The 13,275-nt window shown below is 43.2% G+C and overlaps 1 protein-coding gene across 2 annotated transcripts in view; it reads right to left on the bottom strand.

The window, feature by feature from the left end:
• Positions 1–165, bottom strand: part of MYRIP (myosin VIIA and Rab interacting protein) — a 190,044-nt gene extending 189,879 nt beyond the window's left edge. For both annotated transcript variants that reach the window (XM_052694297.1, XM_052694296.1), the window contains exon 1: positions 33–165. The gene's annotated coding sequence lies outside the window, so the exon portion shown is untranslated. The remainder of the gene's footprint in view (positions 1–32) is intronic.
• Between the last annotated feature and the right edge of the window lie 13,110 nt (positions 166–13,275).

Here is a 13,275-nt window from a genome sequence, read left to right on the forward strand (position 1 = left end):
CCCGCGGGACGCCCCCGGCCCGCGGCACTCACCTCGCCTCGGCCGCACCGACGCAGGAGGAAGGCGGGGGGCAGGCGCCCCGCGCTCGGGGCACAGCGGCGGCCGAGCACGCCCCGTCGCTCAGCGCGTAGAGCCCCGCTCCGCAGCGGCGCGAGCACGCAGCCGCCTCCCCGCGCCGCCGCCTGCCGCTGCGGTGCCGACGACGGCAGCTCCCGCCGCGCCCCCGCCGCTCACCGGCACCTGCCCGGGCGCCGGCGGCCAATCGGAGAGCAGGGGCCGGCCGCGGGGCGGGCCGAGCCGGGAAGGCGGGGGCCCGGAGGGTCGGGGTGCTGCTCGCTGCCGCCCGCCTCGCGCCAGTCTCGGGTCGGCTCGCCCCCCGGCCTCCCTTCGTTTCGCTGTGGGGAGCCGTGGCGGCGCGAGGACGAAGAGCGCCTGTCCCGGTGTCAGTGACGGCCGCAGGATGTAGGCCACCAGTGCACGAAATGGAGTTGGGACGAGCCCAGAAAGTCGCGCAGCGCCAGAGAGGGTTAATGTGCTGCATCACTGTCGGCGGCTGTTCCAGTCACCGCGGAACAGAATCACAGAACGGAATCACTCTGCCTTTCTATGTCTGAATGTTTTAGATGCTTGGTGCTCATTCCTAAAAATGTGCTTGGTGTGCAACCCATTCACCTTTGGTTGTCCCCCGCTAAAGGTTCCCTCGAGCTCCACGTGCCCATGGGCAAGCGTGATTTTGGCTGTGCTATGGTCTCTCAAACCGCGTTATCCCACCACAAACATGCCTTCAAGGTGACTGCATGCTGGGCCGCATCCAAAGAAGGGCAGCCATCAGGGTGAGGGAGGAGATTGTCCTCTTCTGCTCAGTCCTTGTGAGGCCTCATCTGGAGTACTGCGTCCAGGTCTGGAGCCCCCAGTGCAGGCAGGATGCAGAGATGCTGCAAAGGGACCAGAGGAGGGCCATGGAGACGATCAGAAGGCTGGAGCACCTCTCCTAGGAAGAAAGGATGAGGAAACTGTGCTTGTTTAGCTTAGAGAAGTAAAGGCTCCAGGCAGACATCGTTGCGGTCTTCCAGTACTTGAAGGGAGCTCGTAATCAGAAGGGAAACTGACTTTTTATGCAGTCTGATAGTGATAGGACAATGGGGAATAGCTCTAACTGAAAGGAAAGATTTAGACTAGATGTCAGGAGGAAAACCTTTATGAAAGGGGTGGTGAGGCATTGGCACAGCTGCCCAGAGAAGCTATGGTGCCTCATCCCTGGGGGTACTGGATGGGGCCATAGGCAGCCTCATCCAGTGAATGGCAACCCTGTCCATGGCAGGGGGTTGGAAATGGAGGGTCTTTAAGGTCCCTTCCAGCTAAGCTATTAAGTGGTTCTATGATTCTATGAATATTGGTGGCTTGTGCACAACAAAAATGCTCCTTAGCCAGAAGCAGCAGATCGGAGCTGCCTCGCAGTACTGCTCCATACACCTCTGTGGGTGCTGCACACAGCCACGTGCAGAGGTGTCTCATGCTGAACGTGAGGCCAGGTGGTGTGCAATAATGGAGGTGTGGCATGGTCATTCATTCCAGCCATCAGTGAGTCACTGCTGTAACGTGAAACTGCTTTTTATCCACCTTGTATCACTGCAGCTTGTACTGTATCGGACTAATTACTTTTCCCCTGGTGTTATTTTTCATCCTTGTTTCTCATGCTTGTTTAACTTCATTTTAAAATAGCTGCAGCTGTTCACTGCAAGGTACTTTTTTATTTGATCTCAGTTGAAGTGCTCTGTCAAGACAGATGTACTCAATAAATCTTGGCAGATTTTCAAGGAAAATGTTGTCTAGGATTATATTTTTGTTTACGTTAATGTCATGGTATTACAAATAAACTGGTTTATCAAACATTTAGTTCTCTGCTAACCTACACGTGTCTATGTTGCATTTAGTTCTCTGCTAACCTACACGTGTCTATGTTGGTGAAATGGGTGCCACTCCACAAGACAAACAGAACTCTGCAAGGCAAACGACTCCTATTTCCAAAGCATTTGTAAAAAGACTTACATTTTCTGAATCAGCTATTTTGTATTTCCCAAAAGCATACAGAAGTATGTATTTGGGTATTTTCCAAGCAGACAAAAACTTGTTACTTCTTTAAGTAAGAGCAAGAAAGGAGACCGACCATCTTCAGAAGAAACGTTTTTCATGAGCAACATGACATGGCAACAAATCAGGACTGACTAAATATAAAGGTCACTCACGGCCTGGTTTGGGATAGTAATCAATAACAAGCACTGAGCATTTCTGAATAACTGAAAAAATACCTGGGCAGAAATCCATCTCCAATCTCATATTTCTAAGCTGGATCACTGAAATAACAATATGGTTTGGAATCAGCCATCAATATCAATTATATATAATGCTTATGATTATACAACTCCTAGATCAAACAGAGGAAACTGTTTTGCACACTCAAGCTAATAAACTACTATGAGTTGAATAATTAATAATGTTTCATTCACATAATTAGACACACAGAGATCTTACAGCTTTCTCTATAACATTTCTGCTGCAGTGAAGATGAAGTGTTGGGCTAGAGGCTCTTCTGTGCCCACTGCTGTAGCAATCGGTATGTTTTCAGTTTGCCCCATTACTCCATGGGGTAGGTACTAACTTATACTACACTTAAACCAGCTGTCGAATACTGCGAGAGTAACTAAGAGAGGAGGAAGAGAAAATCCATGCATAAGAGAAGAAATACTGGAGTGGCCTTCTGGATTGTATGCTGGGCTTCTCACTTTGCCTGCTTCTCATTCCTATTGGATGTCCTGTTGGTCTTCACCAACTGCTTTTGATGTCTAACTTCAGAAAAAAACACTGCATCAGCTGTGAGTATTTTCTAGTGGATATCAGCTTTTTAAAAAAAGAAAGAAAAAAAAAGACAAGAATGAGTAAAATCATCTTTTCACGTTTACAAGCAAAATCAGCTTTCTGCTCTGTATTCCTTTCAGTGAGGCAAGGGCCAGATTTCTGACTTTCCTGATATTGCATGTTTCTTCTTAATAAATGAGGGTCTTAAACTTGCTAAGTTTGCTTCCTGAGTGTCCTCAGCCTTAGTGAAAGAAGTAGGGCTTTTAGGCTGAAAGAAGGAAATTAGGTTTGGAAAGTGTGAGTACCTGTTAGAAGGACGCATGTTAGCCACAGGGAGCAATTATGAATTTATGTCAGCCCATTGCCATCTCAAGGCAGAATATAAAGTCATAAGTAATTAAATTTCTCTTGCTTTCAATAGATCTGTTAAGACCTCAAAGTGTTTCCATAAGATGCAGTGAACAGTAAGTTGATAGTAATTCCCTGGAAGTCATTGTAACCTATTTATTACTTTATGGTCTCAAAGAACTTCATAAATACAAATCACTTTATAAAGTGTGTATGTAACAGAGTGTATTACGATCATTCAGTTAAGCCAATTAAGTAACTCACAGCCATAAGCAAATAGGAAAGAAGTGAAAGAGCTGAGAATAATAGGCACATTTTTAATAGTCTATAATATGTGCAGCGTATGCTTTGATATGGCACTTTGCCATGACTTTTCTTCAGAAACGCCAACAGCCTCATTCCCAGCCCCATGAGCCTCATAATGAGGGAGTGAAAAGAGAAAAAGAAAAGAGTGGAGAAGACAGAATTAGGATTATGGACATAAATTAGTAAAGAAGACAGCTTGAAGAAGTTTGCCCATTGAACTGGCAGCAGAACTTAGGCGAGCCAACACTTTGAAGCATTCCACAGTCTCAAAACTGGGAACACAGTTCCCAGACAGGCTGTAACTGATGCAGGAAAATGATTTCTTGTGACCAGCAGGGGGTAGCGAGGGGGAGTGGTGGTGGGAGATGTCTTTTTTTTTTTCCCCGTGGTGGTCAGTTAAAAGGTAACAGCAAGGATAGAAGCTACCAAGAGGGTTGGCAAAGCAACAAAAATGGTGCTTAAGCGCTATGAGCTTCCTATCATTGCTAAGGAAAATAATCAGAACAGGAAGAAAAGTCTCAGGAGAGAGCATGGTGCTGATAGGACCTATGTTACTGCAGATTTCCTCATTCATACAGGCTGTCTAAATGGAATCTTGAAGCTGTCCAAGGAAAGTGATGCATGCAGTGAAATGAAGGCTCCTCCCTTATGCCTGCCAGCAAATACATATGCATGAAGACAAGACTCAGCTCTTACATTTCTGCAAGTGGAAAACTCTTTGAAAGACATAGTGAGTTCTCCAGTTGCTGTAAAGAACATACTTCTTGCCTGGGGCTGAAACACACAAGGCAAGTGTCCCTCATCCTTGGTTGTGCTACAGCCATCCTTACCTGCAGCTGGCCCCACCTTTCAGGCAGTAAATCCTCCCTTCTCAACAACAAGCAGTAGCATCAGGGATGGGGATACTGAAGTTCTTTGGAGCTGAACATGCATCCTGTGCAAAGCAGCACTGATGGTGTGGCACCATCTCTTGTATGGTTCTGTGCTGCTATGTCCACAGATTAAGAAAAGAGAGAGAGAGAAATCTGCACAGTACTCAGGAGAGGAATGAGAAGAAGCACATGAGTCTAGCCACCAGGAGAATGTTCATCCTAAGTCAGCTTTGATTTCACAGATTCAAACATCCTGTTTATTTAAACAGGAGCCAGCATTGGTTTTGGCTCAACTTGTTCCTCTTGTGCTTAGAGGCATTTTCTTTTAGCCTCTTTTGTTTCTTTGGACCAGAATCAACAGGTGGCTCTGGGAAGTTTTGGGTCAACACAGAAAGGTCTAAAACCTCCTTCCCTGACTGTCTAGCTTCCTGGTTAAATTCTCCAGCAGTGTCAAAAATTGTTCATTTGCTTTTAGACATAGCTTTTACCACCTTTGATGCTCAGAGCCAGACTACAGTCAAGTAGGTTATTCTTCATAGAAAGACCTATTAAACATCCTTCTGATTCAAAGAAATGGAACTTTTTCATTACTTGAACTTATTAAAAATTAATTTTTAGAATCTGTCATCATCTCAACTGCCTTGGGCTAAAGCTGCCAAATGTAGGTGGTGTTCTTCAGAGGTTTTTTTCCCCTCTTATGATAACTCTATACAAACTACCCTCAGATGCAAAGATTATGCATTATCTAATCCCCTGCTTGTATTTTACAAGCAAAATCACAGCAATAATGTAACGAGTCTTAAAATCCTAGGCAGTACAAAAAACAGTGAATTCCCTGAAGCAAGATTAGTCAAAATTAAAATACTTCATATTAACTTCTTAGATTTTAGTACATTCTGAATAAAGTAGTTTTACGTTTATGAAACTTGAACGTAACCATTTTACATCTAAGTCCCTACTTTGATAACATTCATCTTTTCAGAATTATTACCACATGGCTGAGGAATAAATGAGTGTGGTGAACAGTCAGATCACCTGCTGACACCAAGACAAGCTTTTTGCAAACAACACTGTCTAGTTTATCAACACTTCTGAGCCAGCTTACAGACTGTATGAATTAGAGGCCCTGACCAGAAAGATTTACTCAGCTGTGGTAGCAACACATACTGTGAGAATTATGAGCATTGACCAGAAATAGATATTAAAACAGAAATTGTCACAGAAAAAAATATTTCTATGATGGCTTTTTCCTTGAATTATTTTCCTATCACCAAAGCTGAAGTTTGGAGATGAACACACAGCAGCAATAGCCACAGCAGTTGAAAGAAGGTTGCATAAGGTTGCCCATACCTCTTTGCTGGAAAGAACTGAGTCAAAGCAAATGTGTCAGAAGCTGGCACATCCAATGCCATTATTGTTTGCCATTTTCTTGCACAACTGCTCACATGCTTTGATTATGCTCAGTATGCTTTGAGCTGCACTCTGCATAAGCCCATAGAAAATACATCATGCTTGTTTCAAGGAGCTTACCCCATGAATGCTCTAATTCCCCTCCCTGGATTTGGCATAATCAGTTTGTTCCTTGGTGTTTTCTCACACACGTAATTAAATTATTCTTTCTTAACTTATCCCTAAAATAGCATGGGATGTACTGGAACAGGAATGTATCTGTTGCAAGCTGACAAAGTCATTGTGTGGTTTTATGCAAATAGTCCAGGGATTGTTCCAGATCCACAGGAGGTTCCTCTGTTTTTCTGTCTGTCTTGGAACCTTGCATTAACTGTTGCACTTTCCCTCCATGCTTTACAGGTACCGTGTCTGACAAGATCACAACAGTTATTTCACCCTAGCTAAGTCCTTGCTGAGGGCTGCAGACATGGCACAAATGCATCATTGTGCCAAGGCCAGAAACAGCTCTACGAGGTTTGTTCCTCCTTCAGCTCTGTCAAAATTAAGCATCTTACTGCAAACCAGATTTCAGGAGTTTCTCATTTCTATAACTCATAAGAGAACCACCTTTCCAGTTTGGAAACTGGAACAGCAATTCAGTATACCAGGAATAATTGCAACGTCCCCCTTTCCTGCTCAGCTCTAAAGCCAACAGGGTGTGACATTCCAGACAAATATTTATGTAATGTGCTTCACTTCCTTGTGCAAGTTCCTGGTGAATGTATACAAACACAGTCACAGTGATTTTAAAATCTAAAATACCCACATCTATTAATTAACTTGGAATTGAAGGGAAGAGACTGGTCTCTAATTGCACAGCTCAAATGGCTTGATTTCCTACGGGTGACAATTATTATTGTTCTCCTCAGTGACATCTATGCTGTAGGCCATGGGGTAATGAGGAAAGCTGAGTAAATAGTGTAAATAAGATATCTGTGCATCATTAGTAAAGTCATTATAGCAATTATAGATGATTTGTACTGAAAGAGGGTCCTGCAAGGAGAATGCTTTCTCACTTTCCAATTGCAGTCTGTGGTGTCAGAACTAGAATGCTCTGCAGCCAAGTCTTAATTCAATGAGCTTTCTGGTAACACCATTCTTTCTTTCCAGCCATCTGCTTTGTAAACCCTCAGCTGTTTTCTTGTACCATCCTTACAAGAGACTGTCCAGGTATTTTGGCTGCTGGCTGAGAAGAGAACTCCAGGACCAGAAAGATGCCCGTGTCCCCTTATGGCAAAGCAGAGGAAGCTGACAGCCTGGTCATCCCAAGAGAGAAAGAGCACGAACTCTAACAGTAAAACAAATCTAAACTTTCAAAATGGTGTTGAGTGATTTAAATATATGTGGCCAACAGCAAGGCCACTTCTGGCAGCCTGTTGCAAGTGGCCTTCCTGGGCAGGTGTGTTTTCCTTGAGTCAGTACCACCATGCTGCACGTTTACTACTACCCAGCGTGTGACAAGCTGTGGTTGCCTGGATTCTCACTGAACGCAAACCCATTCAGATAGGGCTCCATGGGCATGAACCATCAAGCTGTTACAGCTCAATTGCTTGATGGCTTGGTTTCCGGAACAGCAAATTGCTGCAGCTTGTACTGGAAATTTCAGCCCTTTGGATTTTGCTGTTTCTGTCTGTATGAACTTATGTGCTCACGTCAGAATATTGAAGCTGGAGTGGTCCTGGCATGCAATCTGAAGTGCAGCCTCAAACTCCTGTTCCTAACTCTGGTGCAGAAAAGTAAGGAATTCTCTTTCCTTTAATTATGCTGCCTTAGGTAAAGATCATTAAATTTTCTTTTTCTTTGAAAGTGAAATGGAACATTAAAAAACAAAAAAACAATCTACAATTTCTATGGTTTTCTACTGCTAAGTTAGAAGAGACAATAAGGTTTCCACAGCAACTATTCATGGTGGCCCTGTGCACATCCTAAGTATGATATGACTTCATTAGTTCTGAACTATTTGATGGTCTATTTTAAAAAAACATTAATGGGAATAGATTCAGTTGCAGTTTTAATACCAAACCCCAGTTGATGTACTCAATGTAAATAGCTTCACTGCAAGCTATAATTCTTTCAAGAACTAACAGAGAAATAAACAGCACAGCAGATAAATTGTCAGACCAACGTTGCTGTAAGACTTCAGCTTTTACATATGACGTCCATACATTTCACTTGAAGCAATGTGTCCCTTTCTTGCAACTTAATCCCACCTCTACTGGATTCATAAAGAACAAAAAAAAATCCATACTGAGTACCAAGGAATGGAAAGTGTTCTATCCTTCAAGGCCTTATCAAGGGTTTTCACTTACGGGAGGGGGATAATTTGCCAATTTGAGAAGTGAAAGGGGAAAGCAAGAGGATAAGCAGAGAAGATTCAGGCAGCACGCAAGACAGGCTTACCAGTGAAGTGAGGTTCCCTGAATGGATACTGTTAAGAATCATCATATGGAATTCATAAGGATGAATTCTCTATGAGGAGCAAGACAGAAATAGATAGGATTTTACCATCTCCATGAATAATAATAAAAAAATTCCTTCACCATTTTGCAAATTCAGGAGTGAGGCATCTGTACCAGCTTCTCTGGTCAGATCTTATACCTGAATATCCTTCCCTACCTATAGGCAGAACTATAGAACACCAGCTGTGCACACTTGTGGAAGCTGATATCTCAAACTAGGACAAATCCGGTGCAAGGAAAGGCCAAAAGAGACATGGCACTTTGTAATAAGTGATGGGAGAGAAAACATTGAAGAAAGAAAGTAAACTCCCACCTTTCCAACCTCCCTTTGTGTGGCTGTGCTTAGAATCATAGAATCACTAAGGTTGGAAAAGACCTAAAAGATCACCCAGTCCAACCGTTCACCTATTCCCAATAGCTCCTACTAAACCATGTCCCTCAACACAACATCCAGTCTTTCCTTGAACACCCCCAGGGTCGGTGACTCCACCACCTCCCTGTGCATCCATTCCAGTGCCTGACCACCTTTCTGAAAAGTAATACTTCCTCATGTCCAGCCTGAATCTCCCCTGCCGTAGCTTGAAGCCATTCCCCCTGGTCCTATCACTGATGACACGAGAGAAGAGGCCGACCCCCAGCTCACTACAGCCTCCCTTCAGGAAGTTATAGAGAGCAATGAGGTCTCCCCTGAGCCTCCTCTTCTCCAGGCTGAACATTCCCAGCTCCTTCAGCCTCTCCTCATAAGCCCTGTGTTCCAGACCCCTCACCAGCTTTGTCGCCCTCCTTTGAACACGTTCCAGGGCCTCAATATCTTTCTTGCAGTGAGGGGCCCAAAACTGGACACAGTACTCGAGGTGCGGCCTCACCAGTGCTGAATACAGGGGAACAATCACCTCTCTGCTCCTGCTTGCAACACTGTTTCTGATGCCAGCCAGGATGCCATTGGCCTTCTTAGCCACCTGGGCACACTTGTTACTTTGCAGGACTATTCTTAACTTTTAGGATTACTTAAGCTTACTATTTAATGTAAAAGCTAAGTGAATGGTTGGCTTTACCAGTGCAGGATCAAAGCTGTCAGTATAATGCTGTCAGTTGCAGTCGTAATACCAAACCCCAGTTGATGTCCATGATGTAAATAGCTTTATTGCAACTGAAGTCTCGTTTCACAGTGAACTCTCATTTCACAGGAGTCACACATCAATTTTGGTGAGCTCTTATTGTTGTTTAGGAGCAAGCTCTGATTCTTCTCTGCTATTTAACTCCAACACCATAGAACCTGTCTTTTGCAAAGAGACTCCTTCCCAGTGCAGTGAACAGTGTCCTGGTCTTTTTACAGGAAATCCAACAGCATCAGAACACTGCAGTGCAGCTCATCAGCCTTGGCATAGCCTTGGTATGACCAAGTTGCACAGAATGGGGTGGGAAGTTCAGTTCTGTCTTTTCTTCCAGGTGCGTTGTGACCCCATCTCACCACATTCAGAATGCCCTCTGTGCCTCTGGGGATGATAGCAAGGCTGATCTACTTCCTGAGACTCTTCATCTGCTCTCAGTTCAGAGTTGTGGGGGACAGCTTTCTGAAGGCATCAGTCACACGTGGAGTCAGTTCTTAGAGAAACCACACAGTCAAAACCAAAATGCTCGCTGCTGCGAAGATGCTTCTTTCTTCTTCTTCATGTTTGATATCATTTGAGTTTTAAAATAAATGCAATCACATCCAGACAGTTTGCACTGCATTCTACAGACCAAGGGAAGGATAGAATTAACTTAATATTGAAAATGTCAGTCACAGTATTTTCTACAAGAAAATGAGAAGAGACTGTGTAATATGATCAATATCTGGATCTGTATGAGGGAGATTACATGTGAAGCAGAGAGCCCTGTTACTCTTCGGGTGTGCTTTGTTCCTTGTTCTCCTCCTAACTGCCCATTCCATGCGTTGCAAATGATTCTACCTCTCTCTGCCTATCCTGTACTGATTGTATTATAAACGAGCCTGCTAAGTTTAAGGCAAAAATAATTTCCTAAGGAAATACAAGTCAATTGCTTTCCAGAGGTTTTATATAACTATGTTTAATATTTTGATTATTACTGTTTTATTATTTTGAAGATTTTTAAAGTCTCATGTGACACTGTATCTTACACATGTATCCAGAGGATTAGTGTAGTCAAATTGCACTATTTCATACATACAAATATTTTCATTCTACTTACCCAAATTCAAGTGTACTTTTTGTTAACTGACTACTAAAACCCTGCTCCTCAAATTAAATTATCCTTTTTACTCTTCCAGAATAGGAAAACACATACCTACTACTCACTAGCTTTGTAATAAATGAAATAATAAAGTATATCAGCAAAGATTCCAGCAGCACTTCGAGCAACTGTTCTTGCATTCTAACTATGAGGATAAATTTGATTTTTTTTCCACAATAAATCTTCATGAAAACCAGTAATTTATGTCTTTAGCCTGCTCTCTCCCTCTACTGGTCTGAAATAGAATCTTTCCTAAAGGAAATTTCAAGACCTTTCATATTAAAATTTGATCTTTGTATTGGTAGTACAGCACGGTATGCACGGTGCCCCTGGAGCTCGTTCTCTGCAGTACTGATGAGTCATGTACCACTCTAGTTAATGAACAAAAGACAAAAACAATAGACATGTTCAACACCCTGGCCAAATTTAAGCTATTTCTTCTTCAGATACCTTCCCTCCGTGGGGATTTGAGCTCGATTAGCTACACGATAGCACAAGAGTTAATCACAAATCCATGATTAATATATCATCTTAATCCTCATTTAAGTGATAAGCACAGCTGTTATTTGAAGTTTCCTCTCTGCTAAGTGAAATGAAGCCTATGAATGAAAAAAAGACAGGGGCAGTCTTCATGAATTTGCCATAATGTAGATGTGATATGGGATGCCAGTCTGAGTGAAGGCTGCATGCAAATGATGTTGCCACTATGTTCCTCCTTGGTCACGTTCCCCTCTCCTTGGGTAGCCACATAGTGAGCCGTCTCAGAAAACTTGTCTGTCCAAAAATTGCCTTCTTAAATACCTCTCAAAGAGTTCATATTTAGCTTACTTCTAGAACAAATCACCACCTGACGTTCCAAAACTTTCAAGTTCTCCATTTTTCCTTCATATGGCTTTAATTTGACGTACCAGTTTTCCTGTGCTCTTGTTCCAGGAGGAGGTGGTCACTCTGTCATTGGTTTGCTGTCTCTGCCCCGTGCCTATGAGATTTCCTTTAACAGTGCCAACACAGATGTAAGCCTGCAGACATCAATGCATGCCTACCTGTTCTGCTGGGTCAGGCATCCATGTATTCCCACTGGACAGTGGGGAGCAGGCCAGTACAGAACGTGCTCGGATAAACACACCCTGGACATTCACTTTCCCTGTGATCTTTTCCTCTAACTTACAAAAGAAATCCTGATTTTTAGCATGAGTCATTGACAAGTTGCAGCCGCTGAAGGTCTTCTTCTGTCCACAACAAGATAAGCAGATGATTTCCTTCAGAGCTGAGCGCTCTAGGGATTGGATTGGGCCTCTGCTATGCCCCAGCTAAGCTGACAGCAGCAATATACATTTAGTCTGCACACGGCTGCTGAGGTTTGTGTTCTTGGAGCAGAAATCCACTGAGTTTGCACAAACAGCAGTTCAGTGAAAGAAGAGCCACAGGGGAAGGTTCTGAAATCCAGGAACATTGTGGATTTGCTTGTATTGACCGCCCAGATTCACTTCTGCACTGCAGATGGCTTTACTTTTACTGGTGCTATCTCAGAAAGCCCAGTTATTTAGGGCCTGTAAAATTAATGGCTTTTAAAAAAAAAAAAAAAAAAACAACAACAAAAAAACCACAGGCTGGCAGTCCAATGCTTGAAGTGCAGGAGAAGGGAAAAATAAAGAGATTATCAAAAGTAAATGTAAAAAAATCCCAGTCTGTAAGCACCATTAGGTTTGATGGCAATGTGAAATATTTGCTGAGGAGCTCAGAGAAGAGGAAGAGAACAGGAACAGATACTTGACAGTGTGTAAAAGTATATAACCTTGCTGTCAAAGGAAGTGAACCTGTTAAGGCAGAAGAAAGAAGCCCAGCTCAGCGTCAAGGATGACTGAGCAAGTGTTTAAAAGCTAATCACAATTTGGAAAGGTGTCTGGGAGTAGAAAGGTAGGAAAAAAAAAAAAAAGAGAGAAATCCAAAACCATGGGCCAAGGAAAGGAGTGAAACACTCTGGGAACAACTTACTAGAAATAGGAGGTAGGAGAGCAGATCTTAACGCTGATTACTCTTAAGTTTCTGTTGTTGCATTAAAAAGAATTAATTAAACTTGGTCAGAAGTCATCACCCCCTCCTGGTCTAACCTCCCCACTGTATGATAAAATGTACCCACAAAGAGGCTGTCCAGATTGAGTAAAAGAAAAACAAAAAAGCATTAGTAGCTCCTGCATTCTTTCTCATATACTTAGTTTGAAGAAGACATGACATCTCCCAAAAAGTGCCCAGACTACATAGGGAAACTTTCAGCTTCCTTAACTCTTCAACACAATTAGATGTCACATCATCTCCTTCTGCATGGTGAGATGCATGGATCACTGCATAAAGAACTGGCTGGATGGTCGTGCCCAGAGTTGCAGTGAACAGCTGTGCTGTATGTCCAAGTAGAGACTGGTGATTAGTGGCGTTCCTCAGGAATTGGTGCTGGGACCAGTGCTACTTAAACCTTTGTAGGTGACATGGACAGTGGGATCGAGTGCACCCTTAAGGAGACTTGGCTTTAAACTGTAAGAGGGTAGATTTAGACTAGATTTTAGGAAAAAATTCTTTACTATGAGAGTGGTGAGACACTGGAACAGGTTGCTCAGAGAGGTTGTGGATGCCCCCTCCATGGAGGCATTCAAGGCCAGGCTGGATGGGGCTTTGAGCAACCTAGTCTAGTGGGAGATGTCCCTGCCTACAGCAAGGAGTTGGAATTAGATGTTCTT

The sequence above is a fragment of the Tympanuchus pallidicinctus genome, unplaced genomic scaffold, assembly GCF_026119805.1.
Source record: "Tympanuchus pallidicinctus isolate F22 unplaced genomic scaffold, pur_lepc_1.0 scaffold3, whole genome shotgun sequence".
In the NCBI taxonomy this organism is placed as follows: domain Eukaryota; kingdom Metazoa; phylum Chordata; class Aves; order Galliformes; family Phasianidae; genus Tympanuchus; species Tympanuchus pallidicinctus.